At 43.4% G+C, this 20,728-nt stretch overlaps 1 long non-coding RNA gene across 1 annotated transcript; it reads left to right on the forward strand.

Moving 5' to 3' along the window:
• The first annotated feature begins 7,162 nt into the window (after window positions 1-7,162).
• LOC144588306 (uncharacterized) lies at window positions 7,163-19,779 on the forward strand. Its single transcript, XR_013543808.1, has 2 exons — window positions 7,163-13,678; window positions 13,819-19,779. It is a non-coding gene; the product is annotated as an uncharacterized LOC144588306 (long non-coding RNA).
• Window positions 19,780-20,728: the final 949 nt, after the last annotated feature.

Genomic DNA, 20,728 nt, shown 5'->3' on the forward strand with positions numbered 1-20,728 from the left:
ATCTGGCTGGTTTCTATGCCTTTTAGGAAGGATCTGAGGTCCAGGAATCAATAGAGGAAAACTTTTAACAGCATGAAGTTGAGCATAGGGCCACTTAGTCTTTATGGATTATTCCTCAACAGCACCATTCCTTGAAATCAAGAACAAGTGGGATGTCTTCTACCCATTGCCTCAAACAATACTGCTGTAAAAGTAGGAAGGGACAGGTTCAGTTTAAGAACTGGCAACCTGCACTGTGTTTGAGAACTATTCTTATGTTGACTCTTTGTTCGGAGCAAAAAACCTCAGAATAACAGAGAGACGTGTAATTCAGTTTTATTCACTTTAAACAACAACAACTTTCTATTGTATTTCCATGAAAGCACCAGTCCCTTTGGTCTCAGCCCCATGGTTCAGAATGTGTCTCCAGGAACCAAGATCCCTACCTCATTAGAGCAATACAGTTTTGATGGCTTACTTCTCTTCTAGTCAGGGAGATGGAAGTGTTTGCAGGTACATCGCTCTCAGTCTGCTTGCCTGCTTGTCCCTGATCTGGCTCAGAGTGACTTGCAGGGTAATCTCTTGAGATTATGGTTTGGAACTAGGTTTAGTATCACTTAGAGTAGATTTTTGAAATCAACAGGACTTAAGCAAGTCACTGATTTCATAGGGATTGTGCTAAGTATGACCAAGATAAGATCCAGCCCCATGATTTTCATCATGGGAGTGATATGTTGCTGAGATTCCATAAATTGAGTGGTTCTTGACCTTTATGTTCAAACTTCAGCTCCCTAAATCTGTAACCTTTGGTGACGCTAGCTGGTCACTTCTGGGAGTTGACACCCAGAACATCTGAAAGACCAAGAATGGAAAACCAACGACATAAAGCAGGAGTGGATATTGTGTGGCCTTTTAAGATGCTGTTGGGTTGCAACTCCCTTCATCCCTGACCACTGGTTTGTCTCCTGTTTTATTCACTTTAAACAACAACAACATCCTGCTACCACTGAGAAACTCTATGAGCTGTGAAGCTACAAGTCTCATTATCCCTAGCCATGAGCCATGTTGGTTGGGTATACTGGGAGTTGTAATCCATTTTTTTAAAAGCAGTGTGTTTCCCAACTCCACTACAGAACCATTTCCTCTCATCCCTATTTTCTTGTACTGTACTCAGATGTCTTGTTTCTTATTTCATAACTCAATTGTCCAGAGGGGAAAAAAAATCTGAACTTCTGGTTCCTACCCCTAAACAATTTAATTAAAAAGAAAAGAAAAACTTCCTTTCCCTTCACAAGTGAGCAGCAGTGGAGCTCTCTGCCACTTGGATATTTATTAAATAACCAAGCAAACAATATCTTCAGGAGGAACTAAAACACGATTCAAAATAGGTTTTGACAAAAACATGCTGTAGGACAACATTGTAAGTTGGAAGGACAGAATTAATCCTTTTAACAGATGGGTGCTTTCTTTTCTTAACAGAGAGGGGAAAAAATGAAAAGTAGAGAAAGCAGGCTTAAACATTAATCCCCCTTTCCCCCACGACCATAGAGGGAAACAAGCAATTGTTAAAGGGACCCTGTTGAGCACTTGAGGTCACCCTTTCCCCTAGCCTCTAAAATTGACCAAAGCTAAAGAAAAAAAGACTGCTTTGGTCTCTGAGAACAACCTCTGACTAGTTTCTTTTGAGTCCATGAATGCAATTGTTGGGAATATGCAGCACATTCTCTTTTTTTGACATGTTTTCCATTTCTTTTAAAGTAGTGATGTTTTTAATATTGTGATATGTTTAAATGTATTTTAATATTAATATACTAATTTACTGTGATTTTAAATGTGTATAGCTTTTTAGCTGTTATACATTACATTGAGTCACCAGAGAGAGCATGTTCTCTCAGCACTGTGTACGGTGATAAAGTTTTACTTAGTTATTGGTTATTTCCACGATTGAGGTACAGTAAATTAAGATAACCGGCTTTTTAAAAAATCTGCCCCTGCTGTGTTATTAATAGCAGCTGTTTGGCCTAATTCAGCAAGATAATGATGCTTTCTAAATAGAAGTCTGATAGCCCATCCCCACCTTGACATGTTGCAAGCAAGGACTGAAGGGGAAGTCTTTGTACATTAAATTGAACAACTGTGAGCCCCGATTCCCGGGGAGGATTATAAACAAATTCTGCTGCCTTAGCAGAGTTTCCTCTTCAGGCCTTCCCATTCAGTGATAACCCAAGACATTTTGTTGTCTGGATATACTTTCCAGAGTATTCTAGGTATCTTGTGCTCAGAAGTGATTTACCATTCCCTTCTTCTGGGGGAATGTCCTGGGACGGTGCAATTTGCCCAAGTCTACACAGGATGGCTCCTCTTCCAGGAGACATAGTTGGGAGATGAACTCCCAAACTTTCACTTCGCTATCCAGCCAGCTGCAGTTAGAGATGCTTCCTCCTCCCGCCCCTGCCCCCATTACCGGAACCCAGGGTTGTCCGCTGAAACTGACATAAAGGGGATGTAGATTCAGGAGTAATAAAGGAAGCACTTCTTCACACAACTCTGAAACTTGCTATCACAAAATATACCAGCAGGCACCAAGTTGCATGGCTTTAAGAAAGGGATTGGGCAAAGTCATGGATGATCAATGCCTACTAGTGATGCTACATATATACTCTCTCCTGCACCAGGGTGGTTGCATAGTCTTTGCATAGTGGTTGCTGAGGAGTATGAGGCAGACGGTGCCACTGCTCTCTAGGCCTGCTTGTTGGCCTCCCATTGGCAACTGGTTGACCACTGTAGGAACAGATTGTTGCACTGAAGAAGCTTTGGATTTTATTCAGCATGGCTTGTCCTCTGCTTTTTAAAACTTTCTGATGCAATTTTCTGTTAGGGAAAACTCTTCTGAGTAATAGTAGAAGGAGTCGTGACAAACAGGAGATGAAGATGAAGACTAGAAGCCTAACTTCCATTACTCTCATAATACGGGACTTTCTTTCCAGTGTAGATGCTTGTGCCCTCCAAAACAATCGGCTCCTAAAGGTGAGGAAACTTTATGGCTCATAAGTGTCCAAAGGTTGGACCCCAACTTTGTCCAAGGTGAAGGTGCTTCTACTCATGTAGAAGTGATTTTTTCCCCACATATTTTCTCCTGTCTGCTATGGCCTAGGTTGCAAGAGATTGTGAATCCATGAAAAATCACACCCACAACCCCACACACACTCCTTGCACTTGCAAAAACCTTTGGATCCAAGTTGTAATGTAACACAAAATGAATAATTCAGATCAGAAAAATAAAAAGAGAGCCTAATAGATACTTCATTACATGTTTAAAATCTGTGCAAGTATTTGTGGATCGTCGCAATCTGGAACAGCACCTTTTCTGTTAACGAGGATGCAGAATGGGTTTCGGAGTGACTTTAGTCACACATGCAGAATCTAGTTCAGATTTTAATGATCAGGTTTAAGCTGGTGCAGGGGTAATATAAATGTGTTGATTGATTTAATTGAATATTCTGTTTAGTTCTCTGTTCTTTGTGAACATTTAAAGCAATGTTTTAATTGCCTCGAGAATGCTTGGGATGCAACACAAAACCAAATAGAAACACTTTCTATTGTATTTCCATGAAAGCACCAGTCCCTTTGGTCTCAGCCCCATGGTTCAGAATGTGTCTCCAGGAACCAAGATCCCTACCTCATTAGAGCAATACAGTTTTGATGGCTTACTTACTTCTCTTCTAGTCAGGGAGATGGAAGTGTTTGCAGGTACATCGCTCTCAGTCTGCTTGCCTGCTTGTCCCTGATCTTGCTCAGAGTGACTTGCACGGTAATCTCTTGAGATTATGGTTTAGAACTAGGTTTAGTATCACTTAGAGTAGATTTTTGAAATCAACAGGACTTAAGCAAGTCACTGATTTCATAGGGATTGTGCTAAGTATGACCAAGATAAGATCCAGCCCCATGATTTTCATCATGGGAGTGATACGTTGTTGAGATTCCATAAATGAGTGGTTCTCCACCTTTATGTTCAAACTTCAGCTCCCTAAATCTGTAACCTTTGGTGACGCTAGCTGGTCACTTCTGGGAGTTGACACCCAGAACATCTGAAAGACCAAAAATGAAAAACCAGCAACATAAAGCAGGGGTGGATATTGTGTGGCTTTTAAAAGATGTTGTTGGGTTGCAACTCCCTTCATCCCTGACCACTGGTTTGTCTCCTGTTTCTTTTTTAGGGATGATTGCTAGTGATGATGGAAGTTGTAATCCAGTAATATAGAGAGGGCCTCACATTGTTCTCTCCCAATCATAAATTAAAGCAGCACTTACTGCAAAACTGGATCAGTCAATTCTGGGCAGGCATATGGTATATTGTATTGAGCAGCTATAAAATGCATTAAGCTGTTCAAGATGTCTTACTCACTTATATTATTGTGTTGCAAACCTTATCATCACCCTATAAGACAGGTCAGAATCTTTGCCCCCATGTTTAAAATGGGAGGGACTGAGTCTGAGAAATCCCTCACTTAAGGTCATTGGGTGAGTTCATTGAAGCAATGAGATTTGACCCAAGACTCCCTGCTTTGTGAAACGCTGTTCAGGCATTAATCCCAAAAGTGTGTAAGGCTGAAAGGATGATGGTGACCTAGGGATGAGCTGATAAAGAAGGGCTGCTAACTAGAGAAAACCGGCAAGCGAGTCCCGCTGACTGCATTTACAGCACCTATGGAGACATCTGCAATGGACATAGGAAGGTCTCCATGACTTCCAGGTGGAGTGGGGCTGTGGGGGTGTGTGGCACTCCCACTCACGCACCCCTCCCTAGCACCCTTTGAACACAATGTGTTTTCAGGCTTCACACCTGAATAGGGTTAGTCTCTAAGATCCACTAGACTACTGTACAAGCAAAATCTACGGGGCAGTGGAATGCGGCAGTCAGGATGAGACTTCCATCTTGACCATGGAGCAGGTACTGTATTAATTTCTTGGGATTAGAAGGCTCCAAAATGAGTGAAGCAACTTGACAGGAATGAAGGGGCTTTGCTTGGAAAACAGCTTGGCAGTATTGTCAACACCACCTCCGGTCGGTCGCAGCTGCTTGTGACTGGGGTGAATAGTTTCACAGCTCACCGAAGAGATGACTGAATTTAATTCGAGATGAATGGGCGCCTCCCTGGATCTAGATGACATTTTCATTGCAAACTAACAAGGGGAGAAATCCAATTACATCACAAAGGGGCTCCCTAATACGCCATTCAGCTTGGAGAGAGAGAGAGAGAATGCAGGGAACTGCTTTCCAAACTGAAGTCTGGGAGGGGTCTCAGCAACTATAGTTTATTGGACAGATACAATGTGGGCAGCGTTCCGGCAGAAAGGAAGACAGTCTACTGGGGGACCGCTCCTGCTACCACAGCATTGGATTAAAGCCAGACGGATGCCGAGGGTCATGCTTTTGAAAAAGATCCTGACAGAAAATTCCCTCACAATATTGGAAAGACAAACTGGACCCACAGTATGAAGGATCTCTAGGCCACTGAAGACCTATATAAGTAAAGTGATTATAACTACATCTCAAACATCAGTTCTTCACCAGAATCTCAGCACCTGTTCACATAAAACTGCACAGACACTGAATGGCATTCAGGGCCGGACTGGGACCAAAAATCGGCCCTGGCATTTAGAGCACACAGGCCCACCGGCTGTGGGGACACAGGCCCACCTGGCTTTGGGCCAGGATTGGCCCTGAAATGCACCGGGGGGATTTTGAGCAAGGTGCTCTCGCCATCAGCCTGGCCTACCTCACAGGGCTGTAGGGAGGAGGATAAAACTTGGGAGGGAGCCGAGGATATGAACGAAACGAATAAACAGAACCTCCCTGTGCAAGAGGAGTGTATCTTTTCTGCCGCAGCGCATCCTAAGGAGCAGGATAAGAAGGCAACTCGTATCTAAAGCGGGGTTGTGACATTCTCAGGGGACGGTGAAACAAAGACAGCGTAGCCCAGCTCTGATGAGGAAATTTTCACTTAAAAAAAAAACTGGCCAGGAAAGTTGATCTTCCCGGGACTGGGTCAGGATCCCTCTGGTCGAGGCTGGGCTTGCTGACGAAACTTCAGCCCAGCCTCGTCAGAGGGGCTTTCCTGGGAGGCAGCGTGGCCACCCCTGCCCAGGAGGAGAGGCTTTCTCGGCTTCCAGTTTCCGATCGGCCCTCCTCACCTCTTCCAGTCCCCCCCCTGCGCTCTTTTCCCCGTCCTCGCCCCTTCCTCCTCCTCCTCCCCTCTCCGGGGGCCCCCCCGGCTTTCCCTCCTCGCCCGCCTGCCCGGGGAAGGCTGGCCAAGGAGCCCGCTCCCTCTCCCGTCCCCCAGCGGCGCGCTTCCCTTTGGAGAGGCCAAGGGCACCCGGCGAAGGCGACGCGCCCGGGCACCGTGCGCTCTCGGCCACCTGGGCGCCCGGGCAGCGGGACTGGCCGGGCTGGGGCGGCTGGGCGGTGGGGGAGGATCCGAGGCGAAGCTGCCTCCTCCTCCTCCTTCTCCTGCCGCCGCTCCCGCTCCGCCCTCCGGCCCTCCCCGGCCCCGGCGCGCAAGGGCGAGGAAGCGAGCAAGCGAGCGGGGCGGGGGATGCGCCGGCGAGACCCTCCGGCCGGCCACCAGCACCAGCCGCGGCCCGAGAGCAGCCGGCGGGCAGGCAGGGCTGGGAAGCCGCAGCATCTCGGCTGCCCGCGCTAGCCTCGAACAAAGTGCGCCGCCACCACTGCCGGCTCCGCGGGCGCGGGTGGGAGGTGGAGTGTCCGCGTCCCCATGGCCGCCGCCTCCGCTGCCCAGAGCCCACCTTCGCCGCCACGCTAGGAGCCGGGCCTCAGCGTTGCCCCCCCTCGGGCGCGGGTGCACTCTTGGGCTGGGCGGGGAGGTTGGGGGGGACGCCCCAGCTGGAGGGGGTGGGAGGAGGAGGAAGGAGGAGGAAGAGGAGGAGGCAAGGCAAGGCAAGGCAAGGGGGCAGGGAGGGAAGGCTCCCTTTCGCTCTCTCGCTCGCTCGCTCTCTTTTGGGGAGGGGGGCTCAGCCTGGCCCTGCGCTGAGGCAGGAACCGGCCCTTCTGACCATCGGCCCTTCTGGCATTTGCCAGAACTGCCAGATGGCCAGTCCGGCCCTGATGGCATTGCACGGAACAGTCATTCCTAAAGACTACCATAGTTTTCTGTCAGGGACATTCACTCCCTAAGACAAATGAAAAGGCACAGATAGTTGTAATAATAATATAGACAGTGTTTTATAAAATCATATAGAAGGCAGAAGAAAAATATAGTATGTCAATAATGGGCAGAAGTGAGCAGCATTTATGTCTTCATTTGGGCATCTACAAAATAATGGCTTAAATTTGGCTCTGCTCATTGGGCTTTAGTCCCGTTGTAATCAGTCGCAACTAACTTAAGCTGCTCAGTGAGACCTTAAGCTTGAAGAGCTTCTGCTGTATGGCACCCTCTATTTTTAAGGCTTAATGTGGGTTATAGTTAATATTCTAAAGTGAAGAAATGCATATTTTTGTGGGGTTTTTTTCTTTTGAACCCAGATATTGGAGAGAGAGGAAAAAAGCAGAAACCATTTATTATCAATATAAGCTTGTATCTATTTATTTGTTATGCTTTATCAAGAATGGGAAACATGTGCTCCAGGTGTTACGGAACTGGAACAGACCCAAGAAACAGGCCTTTATTGCCTTGGACTAAATGCCTTTGCACATCTACACCTGAAAGAGCAAGTTCAATTTGATATATATTGGCCAGAATCCTATGACTGAATTATGCTTGAGTAAGGCATATCATGTGGGATCTGAAAGCAAATTGCTTTTCATTGATGAGGTGCTGGTTGTGTTGCTGGGCACATGCTGATTCTGTGATCAGATCTCCACCCAGGAACACATCCAATAACTCATTAATACTGTAATCGGCAGTCTGACAACAAGACTTCACTGTTTCCTTTATATATCTGGACCAACAATAGGATTCTAGCCATAGAAAAATGATACTTAGTTCATCCATAAAAATCTGACATAATGATTTGCAACAAGCAAATTAAATCAATGGGAAACAGTCATAGAATGTGACAAAAAAAACACATTTCTAGCAGTTGTAGCAAACACAGAATTTCTTTAAGTAACAGAAAACCATTTAATTACTAAAATAATATTACAATATCTTTTTGTATTTTAGCTGCATTTTTCAAGAGAAAATAAAAATCTCACCTAAAGACTAGACTGTAGTGAGTAAAATGATAGGTAACGGATCATATCTTCAACAGGACTACTGTACATTCAAAACCATAGTTTGGATCCTGTTGCAGGATACCAAGATGACATGATGTGAAAAATCTTTTAGTTTATCAGCTTCAAGCCTGGCCAACATAACCAGTAGTGAAAGATTATGGAGCTGCACCACTCCTGATACTTCAAAAAGTTTTTTGTATGCAGTGAAACCATAGAGTGTTCTGGAGTCACCAAGCCAGTCTTGTGAATGTTTCCAATAAAATATTATCTCCAATAAAATATCTGAAAAGTTTCTAAAACCAGGATTTCTCCCAAGTTTATTCTATTTCATTCCACACTATGCCCTACTTTTCAGTCAACAAAGGAAGCCCAAAACAATTACCACCAACATACCAAGACAAAGGGCAATTCTCTTTAAAACTGTAAATAATTTTTTTAAAAAAAATCACAATTCAGTGAATAAATATGATATATTATTCATAAAAATTAAATCAGGTTCCAAAAAACAACAAAAACTTCAATAATATATATTGACCATTTCAAATTGCACTACTGAAATCCACTGAAAAGTTGGGCAATTTTATGATGTAAAAGAACGGATTTGTGAATTGACAGTTTCCGTATACTGGAAACAGTGTTTTGTTTTATGTTTTGACTAAATCTCCACTAAAATTTGGAAGGGCCACATCACATTGTGTCAGGAGATTACGGACTTCCAGTTGGTCACCCTGTTTCCTCAAATGAACACTGTACAATTTGAAGGCACAACTATAGTGAAATACTTCCAATTTATCACCACTTTTCTAAAACTATGTATGATTAGGTTTGACTTGTAATGCTGGCAGTTCATTCCTTTCCCTTTTTACGAAGAATTACAACAAACGGATTTTCTTTAACCAATCTGTTTGTATTGTGAGGAGGGGAGGGATGAACTACAATTTCAGTGGGTCCAACAGGACTGTTAAACGTCAGCAAATTGTTCAACAGAACATCTGAATCATTAGCCATCAGATTTCCTTTTAACGAGGCACCATCCCAAACCTCTCCTGGTCTTTCTTTTTGCGCATAGGGGTACTCCAAACCATGCATATGGTCCCATAACAAAGGTGTCTGGTCCAATCCCCCTCCTGTAGGTTCACTCCAGTGGGAACTGGTTCGAACGCACCATCGTCCAAGGACCCTTCCCCCATGGGTACATTTATACCATCCATTCTAATGGATCTAATTCCCCCAGTTGTAGTTCTAATCCAGTAGGCATTGGTCCTAAGAGTGACTACCCGTCCGTTCTGAACTCGTGATCATCATTCTTTGGGACTTCAAAGACATAAGGTTTAAACTCCTGTTTCAGATCAGTCTTTTGTTCAGTCTTGCTTCCTCTATAATCTCTTCCACCTTCGGACTTCTTTTTATCATCCTCCCACTGCTAGACTCGCCAAAGATCCCCAGCTCCTCTCTATTCTCATCTTCTCCTCCCACTCTTCCATTACCAGAAGACTGTCTGTTATTGGTTGATCAGTTTCCCTCTCTTTTCTCTCTCCTCTTTCAGTGGTTTGGATTGTCCCCAAAGTCATATTATGAATTCCTGTAAGTAATGAACTTGCTTCTCTGTTGACCTCTTCCGCCTGAGTAGCAGGAGGGGACGGCTCACTCTCCCGTTTAATTTCTTTAAACAATCCTTCACACTATGGCACACTGTTCCTCCAAATGTCCACCAGATACATAAATGCCTGAGCTGAAATTTGTTTTCAATCTCGTGATGCAAGTATTTGGATCATATCCTTACAACTACTGGAAAAAAATCTAAGGTTCCAATAAGATGCTTATACTGTACTTAGCAGAACATTAGAAAACGTGAGTGCTTCAGCCATACATCACCCTTCATGTCTCTTGATTTAGCAATCAGAGTGCAATTAGGTTGGTGTTTTAATTCCTAAAACCATTCTTTAAGAAAGGAAAGCTAATTCCCAAAATGTAGGAGATCAGATAAACTCATGGGATTATGCTGACATTTCACACTTAAAGAATTGTGGTGTCTAATAAGGGTCTCTCTGTGGGCGTCTAAATTGGCCCTAAAGTACAGAATGCCACACCAGCAGCTTCAGTTGTCAATTCTTTATGAGGCATTTAAGAATTCTCCATTTTAAACTTCTAGTATCTTCACTAAGTAATGGGTTACCGTGGGGGCGGGGGGGGGAGGAAATGCAGGCTCACTGATTACATCATTCCATGATTGTCACCCTTGGAAAATGTCTTTGTCTGTTGAACAATTCCAATTTATTTTAGTTAATTATCTCTGATTGCAAACAGTACAGTTTCTTTGGAACTATATGTTACCAAGAACAGGAAGATTTAAAATGTAGGGACATTTCTGTAAGACATTGGCATAATTTTCTTTCCTCTTACTAATCAGCCACTGCTCAGTTTCTTCATGTCATGTCCTATACAGAGTCAAGTACTAGACTCTAGCAGCTAGGAAGTATGCCTCCCACTTTAAAACAAGAGATCTCTCATGGACAAGTGAGGACAAGAAGAAATGATCCAAGAGTTGCAGTTGTTTATGTGGTCCATATACTTCCTTCAATATTTTAAAGTTTTGTATAATTTTAATGAACAAACCACAGGCATATATCTTAGAATGAAATGTCGAGATCCTGTTCCTTCCAGTCCCCATGTTCTGTCTCTCAGAGAGGCTGAGCTTCCTTCTCTTAAAGTGACAGATTTGTTTCTGATTTGTGTCACTTCTATATGTGTTCAACCATAAACATATTCCATCCACTTCTTCCATTCATCTGCCAAAAGGATGAAAATGTGCCTTTATTTCTGCACTGAATTTTACCTAGCATACACATTTTCATTCATTTTTGTATGAGCCTTTCCCTAACATGAATTGTTATTCACAACTTTCCCTAATATATGCCCTCCCCATTTTTTTGATACACAGTTTTTGTGTCAAACATTCTGATTCATATATTATTCGCGGTTGTGTAAATGAGGCTGGATCTCTTAAAAACATAAAACAAAGTTCTCCCCATCCCAGTGGCTGACGTATTTTGAAGCCCATAAACCTGGGCATTCCGTTGCTCAGAATGAGTTGATTTGCCCAAATTAGTACATCAGTTTTTCTGATTAGAAAAGTTGGTACATGTAAAAAATTATAGCCCTCCACCCACTTTGAACAAGGTTATTAAATGCTCTCATTTTCTCTCCACTGAAGAAAGTGTTTTCAACTTCCTTTCCTACTCTGAGCAAGGTGGTGATACAGAAAGGACCTTTTGTTAGCCCTACCCTTGGCTAACAAAAGAGGAAGATGCATACAGTCTGAAACTCAAAACAGATTTAGTTAAATGTGATTGGGAGGCCATTAACCCATGGCAAGGGTTGACTTTGACACCTTCCATGGCCCTTCAGTTGCCAGCATGCAAGATCTTTCAACCAGACATTACCCAAGACAGGTAAGGCCTCTATGAGGACTCTCCTTCAGAGGTTGCATGGAACCCTGGAGTGCTTGAAGGCTGAAAAAGAGGGAGGGCATTCAGAAAAGGAAGAAAGAAGCTGTGTAAAAGAGGACGGTGCAGCAACTGAGAGGAAGAAGAGTGAAAATGAAGAGAAGCGGGGACTTATTTGGGCTGGTGTCTCAGAGCAGCAGGAGGTTCCCTGGCACCTGGCAGTCTTCTCCTCTTACGGATATACTGCCTCTCCAGGGAGTGCCTTTCCACTAATCCTAGCACTTGGTAGAATCAATGTGGTTGGGCCAGAGAAGTGTTAGACCAAACTGACATTGAACCTACCATGGGGCGGACTGGGTCCACTCCATCAGTACCTAGCCCTACACCACAGGCATCAACCCCGTATCCAACCCAGCTGAGATAATGGAGGAGAAAGCAGCATTTCAAGAGGATGCAGCAGCTTGAGAGGGACTTCCAGGCTAAGGAAGGGAACGAGGACACTGAAGACTTGGGTGGGGAGTGGGGAAAAGAAACACAAGACTTGAAGTGTACTGACAGGGAGATAAAATGTAACCTAAGAGCAAAGGGCCTGGGGAAGAGTACGGGTCTAGAAGGGGCAAAGGCAGTGAAGTTAACAGCCTAGTTTCACCAAAAGGAGTGGGCCTTATTTCCATTAGGTGAGGTGAAGCAGCAACTCAAACAATAGACTTTGGGTATCATGAAAAGACAGCAAGGTGTTAGTTATTCACTTTGTTATTACTACATTTTTATTGCTGGAGTAGAGAGAAACGCTTAAGAGATTTTCCACTTCACATATTAAAATAATTTGGTTGTATTTGGGCTAAATTCTACCAATTGCTCTAATACTACTTTTTAAAATTTTCAGTTCCCACTACCACCAGCTGTTGGGTTAAAAAGTATGAAAATCTGTGGGGCAAGAATTGGTATGTTAGATTGGCTGATATAAATTTAATTTTTCTTAAAATATATCTTATTCAAATTCCTAATCTGACAATTATCTGATACTGTGGATGTTAATTTGTTAATTTATTTCAAGGTATAATCGTGTATTTTACACAAAGTTTTTTTTAAAAGATGCATAGAAAGGTTTGAGGGAGTGTCCAATGCCTGGGTAGAGTTTATGTGTTTATTTGTTATGTTAAAGAGATACTTATTATATTTCTACTTTACAATAGGCTCCTCGCTCCGATCTCCTAACATGAGGCAAAAGGGGGGGAAATGTGCCTGAGGGTGCAAAGGAAACCTAGTTCATCTGAACAGGCAATGAAGCAGTAGGACTGTTCTTGCACTGTAACACTTCAGACTATTGGCTAAAAAAGCAGCCTGATAGAATGCTTTTTTTTTGTAAAGAAAGAGATCCTTGTGCATACAAAAAACAACATATCAGATAAAGTGAGCTATTTCTCCTGGCATTTAGTTTTCTGTGAGCACTGAGGTGTCTGTCAGTCTGTTGGTCTTTTAATCTGGAGCAGGATTCAGTGATGCCATTCCTCACCTGTCTCCAGAAGGAACTGGAACTAACCAGGAACGGTTGTATCTCCTTGTCTACAGCGTAATACTTTTGGCAAACATTGACTTATCTGCATTGTGTGAAATGCAGGCCAAACCAGCACTTCCACCATAGAAAACGGGAGGGAAAGTGTGAAGGAACAAGAAACCTGGCAGGAGCCTAAACTCAAATGTTATTCTGCGCCTTGAACTTCTGGAATTGCCGTATTCCTTTGGTTGCCATCTCTTTCCTCTCTTGTTGACAAAAGCAAGATAAAAAGAAAAGTCTGTCTGTGTCATCATTCAGTGGGATGAAAAAGAAAGCTAGAAAGAGAGAGCAAAAAGTCTGAGGGGAAAAATAAAGGCAGGAGAACGGAATGACATTTCAGCACACTCTCACACCCCCATTTTCCTTTTTAGTTGCTGTGTCCCTTCGGAGAAACCTGATCAACCATCCATTGCCCTGGGAGAAGAATATTGACCCAACCCGCTCTGCAACACACTGCAGGTGAATTAGCATCTGTTTGGTTCTGCCCAGGCTGAGCAAATCGGATCTTCAAAGCCACTGTGGGACCAAATGAGGCCCACACATTGTGCCCTTTTCTTCTCCTAACGACTGACTGAGCTAATTGAACTCTCCTTTTCTAGGAAGACAGAACAAGGGTTTCTGCATGAAGGATGGCGGTGAAGGAAGCATAAAAGAAAATGAAGGCGGGGGAAGGGAAAGAGAAAGGATCCCTCTTCTCCCCTCCCCTCTCCACTGAATGAACTTTGATTCCCAAACAGCATCTCTAAGGTTAAAAGGTTAGAAATGAGATGGCCAAGTTAGTTCATGTAATGGGCTGCTTCCTGGGACTCTCCTGCTTCCCTTTCACTTCCAATTAGTCACTACACTCTATAGACATGTCTGACACATCAGCCAGGCAAAAACCGTGACTGCTGCTCTTGCTGACACTGGCCATGTAGAGCCTAGAGCTTAGAAAACTTACTTGTTTGCCCAACAACTCCCAGGAGACCCAGCCAGTGTATTCTGTGGTCATCTTGGCTGGTGATCCTGGGAGCTGCAGACCAAAAACGTCCAATAGCTAGTATGGATCAGGCCTTCTATGATTAGTTAGAGTGAGATAGTTGCCTCATGCCGTGGACTTTGGATATTACTAGATAGTTTTGTTCTCATTCCCCCCCCCCTTCTGACCATTTAAAAGGAGAAATGGGCTAAAAAGGGTTGCTAGATGTGTCATGTGGCTTCCTGCCCTCAAACCACACCATCTTTGCTTGTGGATACAAGGATCACCCCCAATGGTATACTGTACCTCAAAGCAACCCTGTTTAGCCTAGTCCAGCCCGCGGCAATGTGGCTATCTAGTCACACCTTCAGATTAGAATAAAACACAATAGGTTAGGATAATAAGAAAACATATAAATAAAGATGATATTAAAGCAAGGGTAGTCATATTCATCAGAACTGTTTATTAAAATAAAGGTTTGCACATTCTTTTCAAACTTTTGTTGGTTCTTATAAAGGCATTTTCCTCCAGTGCATAAATAAATGTTTTGAATCTTTATTATCTGAGACTATAACAAGTTTTGAACCCTTGAAATCAGTGCTCTTTCAAGAGACCATCATTGCTGGAGTAAACGTGGTCTCGCTGTTTCCTGTGCTTCTAGATTTGCCTCCTCACCCTACCCTGCAGAGCCGCCAGTTATTTTGGTTGAAATTTCAGACCTTTACAGTGGGCTTGCAGAACAAGAACATGGGGCTGATGGCAGTCTTTATGTCACCAAAATAGGACAATGAATTCAGGTATCAAAGTAGGCCAAAAAGTCAATTAACAGCAAGTTTCACATGAACATTCTTTCACATTTTAGCTCCTGATTTCTAGGTGATTTCAGAAGAGGGCTTGGTGGAACAAATATAGTTTGGCTGAGTTCAAAACATCTTCTGCACTCCCATGTCCACATCTTAATGATAAAGATTCCTGTTTCTCCTGTGTCAAGAAGAACAGCTCCCTCTCTCCCTCCCTCCCTCCCTCTCACTCCACTCCACACCACCCAACCCTCCTCACCTACTGTCTGACTTCTGCCAGATCATTCACCTTTTTTCTCTCTGAGCACCACCATACAGCCTCCTTCGGCTTGCTCACTGACATCGTCACTTCTTATTCCTTCCCCTTTCTTGGACGGGCTGAACAGTTCATCCATAAGTTGTGATTTGTTTTACTTTCTCAGCACAAAAACTCATTTTTTTAAAAAAGAGGAAGTTTGTTTTTAAAGCTTTAGTCTGAGTACCTCACAAGGGCACTTAGCTACTTACATTACAACAAAAGAAAAAGGGGGGGGGGAGACAAAAACATTATGGCACCTTAAAGACTAACTGCTGATTTTTAATGTTAGTTCCTCAGACAGGAAGTGGGCTTGTCCATGAAAGCTCACATTAAAATACGGTAGTCTTTAAGGTGCCACGACATTTTTGTCTTCTTAAAATTTTATTTGTCTTTTGTTTTCCTGATATGCTGGTGCAGACTAACGTGGCTACCTCTTCCTAAACCATATTCTTCAGACTACACCCACTGCTCTTATGTGTTTAAAAAGATGTGTCATTTTTTGAGTCGACTCTTCCAAACTGATACTAACCAAGTCGGAGTGGGTGCCCCATCACTTCAGCCATTTTGTCATAGGCAGCCTAAACATATGGAACCAGATTGTAGATGATTGTGGATAAATAGTCTTAGTAGGAGTAGACCTATTCAGTTAGATGCTAAGTGGTAAGTCAATATTTGTGTAAGTCCCAGTGTTTCAGTTGATTTCTTCTACTTGAAGCTAAGAGGGCAACTTTCTGAAGGAAGCTAAGAAGAGGACTCCCCATTAAGGACAATAATCCTTTTACCAAAACTGCATTGATGCTCAGAAGGACATGATCCCTAGACTTGGCTTCCATACCATTTGTCCTTATCTAATTCCAGATTCCCCCCCCCAAAAAAAACACCACTGTTCATGGAACCTCCACCACTGCTGAGTTTGGGATGGAAAGGGGTCAAATAAATTCCAGATTGTACAGTGATCTCTACCTGCAGCTTCCAATAAGTAGTTTAAAAAAAATTAAGGAAGGGTCCAGCAAATTTTTACAAAATAATACTCCTAAAGCACAAAAAAAAACATTTATTGAGTGAACCCAGTTTTCATACAGATGGATGAGCAACAGTCCTATCGTGCTGCACCCAAGCATATATATGTTTGTATGTGTGCACATTTGCACATGTATACATATATGTGCATGTACACATTATTGTCAGATACTCTTGTTTTTAAAAGGTAAAGTGGCCTTTGTTTTTCTGAAGCATTTACTGCTTTCCAAAAGCGAAAGCACTGGCTGGTGAGATGGGATAGGTAGGCAATGAGTTAAAAGACATCATGGCAGTGTGGCGGAGGGAGCGGAAAGAGCAGCAATTGTTCCTCCAGAGACAAATGGGTGAGACTTAGAATGGCCAAACAGAGAAAAGAGAAAGTCATTGTGCCAAATGATGAAATGCCAATGCATTAAAATGGAGAGAAAGAAAGGGAGCGCCTGAAAAATGTTTTCTTCTTTAAAAAAAAAAAGGAATAGTAATAAATTTCAAGGCAGCAGCCCTTGCAGAATTATGAATGGACAATGAGGTTGAAACCTTGGCTTTGCCTGGTCTAGCTGGGGGAAGATGAGCTATTGAGTGGCATTTGATCAATAGAAGTCAGCCCGCCGCAGCAGATGGCTGAGGAGAGGCCAGGTGGGGGACACTGAGCAGGACAGAGCCGACCAGCACAAGCGGAAGAGTGGTCCTTCTGCTTTTCTCCCTTCCTCCTCCCAACTCCTGATGGAGAGGTTGGCTGGAGCTCCCCTGCAACCTCACACACAGACACACAAACATGCACCAGGTTAACAAATGTCTTGTTAAATCATTACCAGAGTCACAAGGTCAGACGCTGAGCCGTCTGCCTCACATTCGGGTCTAAATCGACATTTTTTGCTGCTTGTTTGTGTTGAGCGCTCCAGGGAGGGGGAAAGTGCGTTCTTGTTTTCAATGGGAATTCTGGTTTCCAACGGATACCAATTTCTTTTTGCACTTAGATCTTGCGCTCCTGCCAACCTGGCTCTGTCAGCTTCAAAAATACATAGTCTTCATCGACTCTAACACACATCCTTCTGTGACCCTAAATAGGAGGGAAGCACACAAGATCACTGACTTGCAACAAGAGGGACTGGGCAGATGTTATATGGGAATCGACTAGTAGATCTCTGGATGATTTTAAGCAGATCAGCAAAGATTTCTGTTAGGGTAGCCATGTTGGTTTGTAACAGTAGAAACAATAAGAATTTCTGTTGACAGTTTAAAAGCCAATACATTTCATTTCCTGGAACTTTCCATGGTCTGTAGGAAAGATTTTTTAACTCCTACATATGTACCAGTTCCAGTAACAAAATTGCTTCCACACTTCAAAATTAGACTTTTGAAATGATGGGTGGCTGGTGATTAGAACAAGGAAGGAGGGGCACCCATCCCAAAATCTAGGGATAAGACACTCCTCTGCTCAGACCATAAGCTCCTCATTTGAGGTGCAGATGATGGGGGTGACACCTAAACAGGTGTGGGTTTTTCTGTGTAAATATTATGGGCCTTTTCATTTCTGGCTCTCAAAATCAGGTCCTGAGCTCAGAATGCTTTCATTTTTAATGTTTGCAGCCCAAATGTCTACTTTCTTCTCTTGCAATAAATTTGGGTGAAGAGTGACCCTGGGACAGTGTACAGCCCTCCAAGTCCCATCCTGTAGCCCTCAACCCTCTGAAAGGACCCTGGGAAAATGAAGGAAAGGGGGAAAATGAACCACAGGTCCTCCACAGATCCCCTGGAATGATGGTTTACCTTTCAGATAGGTCACAGAAGGGCTCTCTGTACCATTTAACCCTTCCATATAGCCATGCTGCAAAATAGGAAATGAACTTTTATCTGCTTCCAGTTTTATTTTGGGAGAGGTTGGGCATTTTTTTAAGTTGGTGTGGTCCTTGAAAGGTCCCAATGGGGGCCAAAATTGGCCCCAGATTTGACAAAGTTGCCCATCTTGCCTTACAGTCTTATCTCTCCAAGCCAGAAAAGCTTTCAGTGCTATATGCAAGGGCTTCGCAGTAAAAACAGGGCACTCTTCAGATTGAAGATCTGTCTGGCTGTTCTAACACAAGTTTGCCTCAATCCACACTTGGAAAGTAGACTGCTTTTGTTTTATTACGGTATTGGGTTGTTGTTGTTATTGTTTGCATGCCTGAAGTTTGGCACATGGTATCTTCAGATAGCTGTGCATCCCTAAAGGGACCACATTATAAAAGGAAGAAATATACCTTTGTCTTAACCTGGTGGTCTGGCACTTGCCTGGCTCCGATGCTTCTTGGAGGTCTGTCCTCAGAGAGTACAGCTTGGGGATAATGTATCGGCCCCGTGGAGTCTCAGTTGTGGAGTTCTGCAGGGCTCGATTATTTCCCCAGTGCTGTTTAATATCTATATGAGGCCATTGGGTCAGGTCATCAGGGGATATGGGGCTTCATGTCATCAAGTATGCTGATGACACCCAGCTCTACATCTCCTTTTTCCTACAACAGTGGATGCCATTTCGTCTCCTCAGCGCTGCCTGGAGGCTGTATTTCAATGGCTGCAGATGAATGGACTGAGGTTGAACCCAGACAAGATGGGGGTCCTGAGAGTGGGTGGCCCCGCCATTGGTGGTTTGGGAAACTCCCTCACTTTGGGGGGGGTGACTCTCACCACAAAGACTGAGGTTCACAGCTTAGGGGGCCATCTAGACCCAGCACCTACCATGGAAACACAGGTAGTGTCAGTGGTCTGCACCAGCTACTTCCGACTTAGGTGGATTGCCCAGCTGCATCCATGCACTTGTAGTCTTGAGATTAGGCTACTGTAATGCACTCTGCATGGGGCTGCCTTTGAGATTGATGCAGAAATTTCAAATGGTGCAGAATGTGGCAGCAAGACTTCTCACTGGGGTGAGAAAATATCAACATATCTCCCCCACTCTGGCTGCCCTGCATTGGCTGCCCATTTGATTCCATATTGATTTGAAAGTATTAATGATGACATATAAAGCCCTAAATGGTTTAGGACTTCAATATCTGATGGAATGCCTTCTCACACTTAGATTTACCCGTATCACTCATTCTAGCCAGGAGGGGTGGCTGAGGGGCCTAACAACGAGGGAGGCCCAGAGAGAAAGCACAAGAAACCGGGCCTTCTCGGCAGTGGCCCCTTGTCTCTGGAACAATCTACCCCTAGAAATTTGTCTGGTTACTTCACTGGATGTTTTTAAGAGCAAACTTAAGACCTGGCACTTTAGGTATGCCTTCTCTTCTGTTATTATTTAATTTATTTGCCATCTTGAATTATATTATGTTGTTGTTGCTATCTTATACTGTTATTGTTTCTATGAAATCATTTTATGATCTTGTTGTTAGCCACCCAGAGTAGACTTCGGTCTAAATGGGTGGGATATAAATTAAACAAATAACCCTGTATATGGCACCAGAAATACACAGGCCTGCTACCTCCCAGATGACTGAATGATGAAACAAAAGCAAGAGAAACTATTACAAAGCAAAAACAAGATGTAGAATCAGTATTTCATCTCTTAAGGTCTGAAGTATTTGTCTTTTGCATCAGGTCCCTAATAGTGAATCTTAAAAGCTATGGGGTGAGGGGTGGGGGAAAATGTTGATCCTGCAGGGTTCATGTCTGTCCATCCTACAACAAAAGTCCAAGTAATTATTGCATTAAAAAGTGAGACAACCCCTGCACTGTACATTATAAGATGAACTTGACAGAAACTGTATTGCTATGCTGAATTTCTCTTAAGACAAATTAGGCTTTATTAGTACACCAATCAGGAGACAAAGGGGAGAAGCCAACTTCCAAAAGCATTTGATGCATGTTGCGTTGCATTTGGGATCATGAAATGTTTGCTATGAAAAGCTAGGCTGGGACAGGTAATGTTCCTAAACATTTTAATTAGTCAGGGATTCAAAGCAATATGTGTGTTCCATGTGTCATCAAGTTTGAAACAACTTATAGTGACTCTAATAGGGCTTTCAAGGTAAGTGAGAGAATTAAGGAAAGGTTTTACCAGTGCCACACACTTCCTGAGTGAGTTTCCATGATCAAGCAAGAATTCAACCCAGGTCTTCTGAATTCCAGCCTGTCACTCTGTCCACAACAGCACACCGGGTATCCAAGAAGGTGACAGAGGACTAAATCCAACTGTTGGTCCCAACTACTTGCATCTGTGCTATGTGCTTTCAAGTAGGAATTGGCTTAAGGTGACCCTAAGAGGGCTTTTTAGACAAGTGAGACATTTAAGGAGTGGTTTTGCCATTGCCACCACCTCCCCAGTGAATTTCTATGGCTGAGTCAGGATTTGAACACAGGTCTCCTAGGTTCTAGTCTGTCACTATACTGCACTGGATAGAACTAATGAAGGCCTATTAAATCAACTGAACTTAAATAAGTGTTGACATACTCATTCAATT

The sequence above is a fragment of the Pogona vitticeps genome, chromosome 3 (assembly GCF_051106095.1).
Source record: "Pogona vitticeps strain Pit_001003342236 chromosome 3, PviZW2.1, whole genome shotgun sequence".
NCBI lineage: Eukaryota > Metazoa > Chordata > Lepidosauria > Squamata > Agamidae > Pogona > Pogona vitticeps.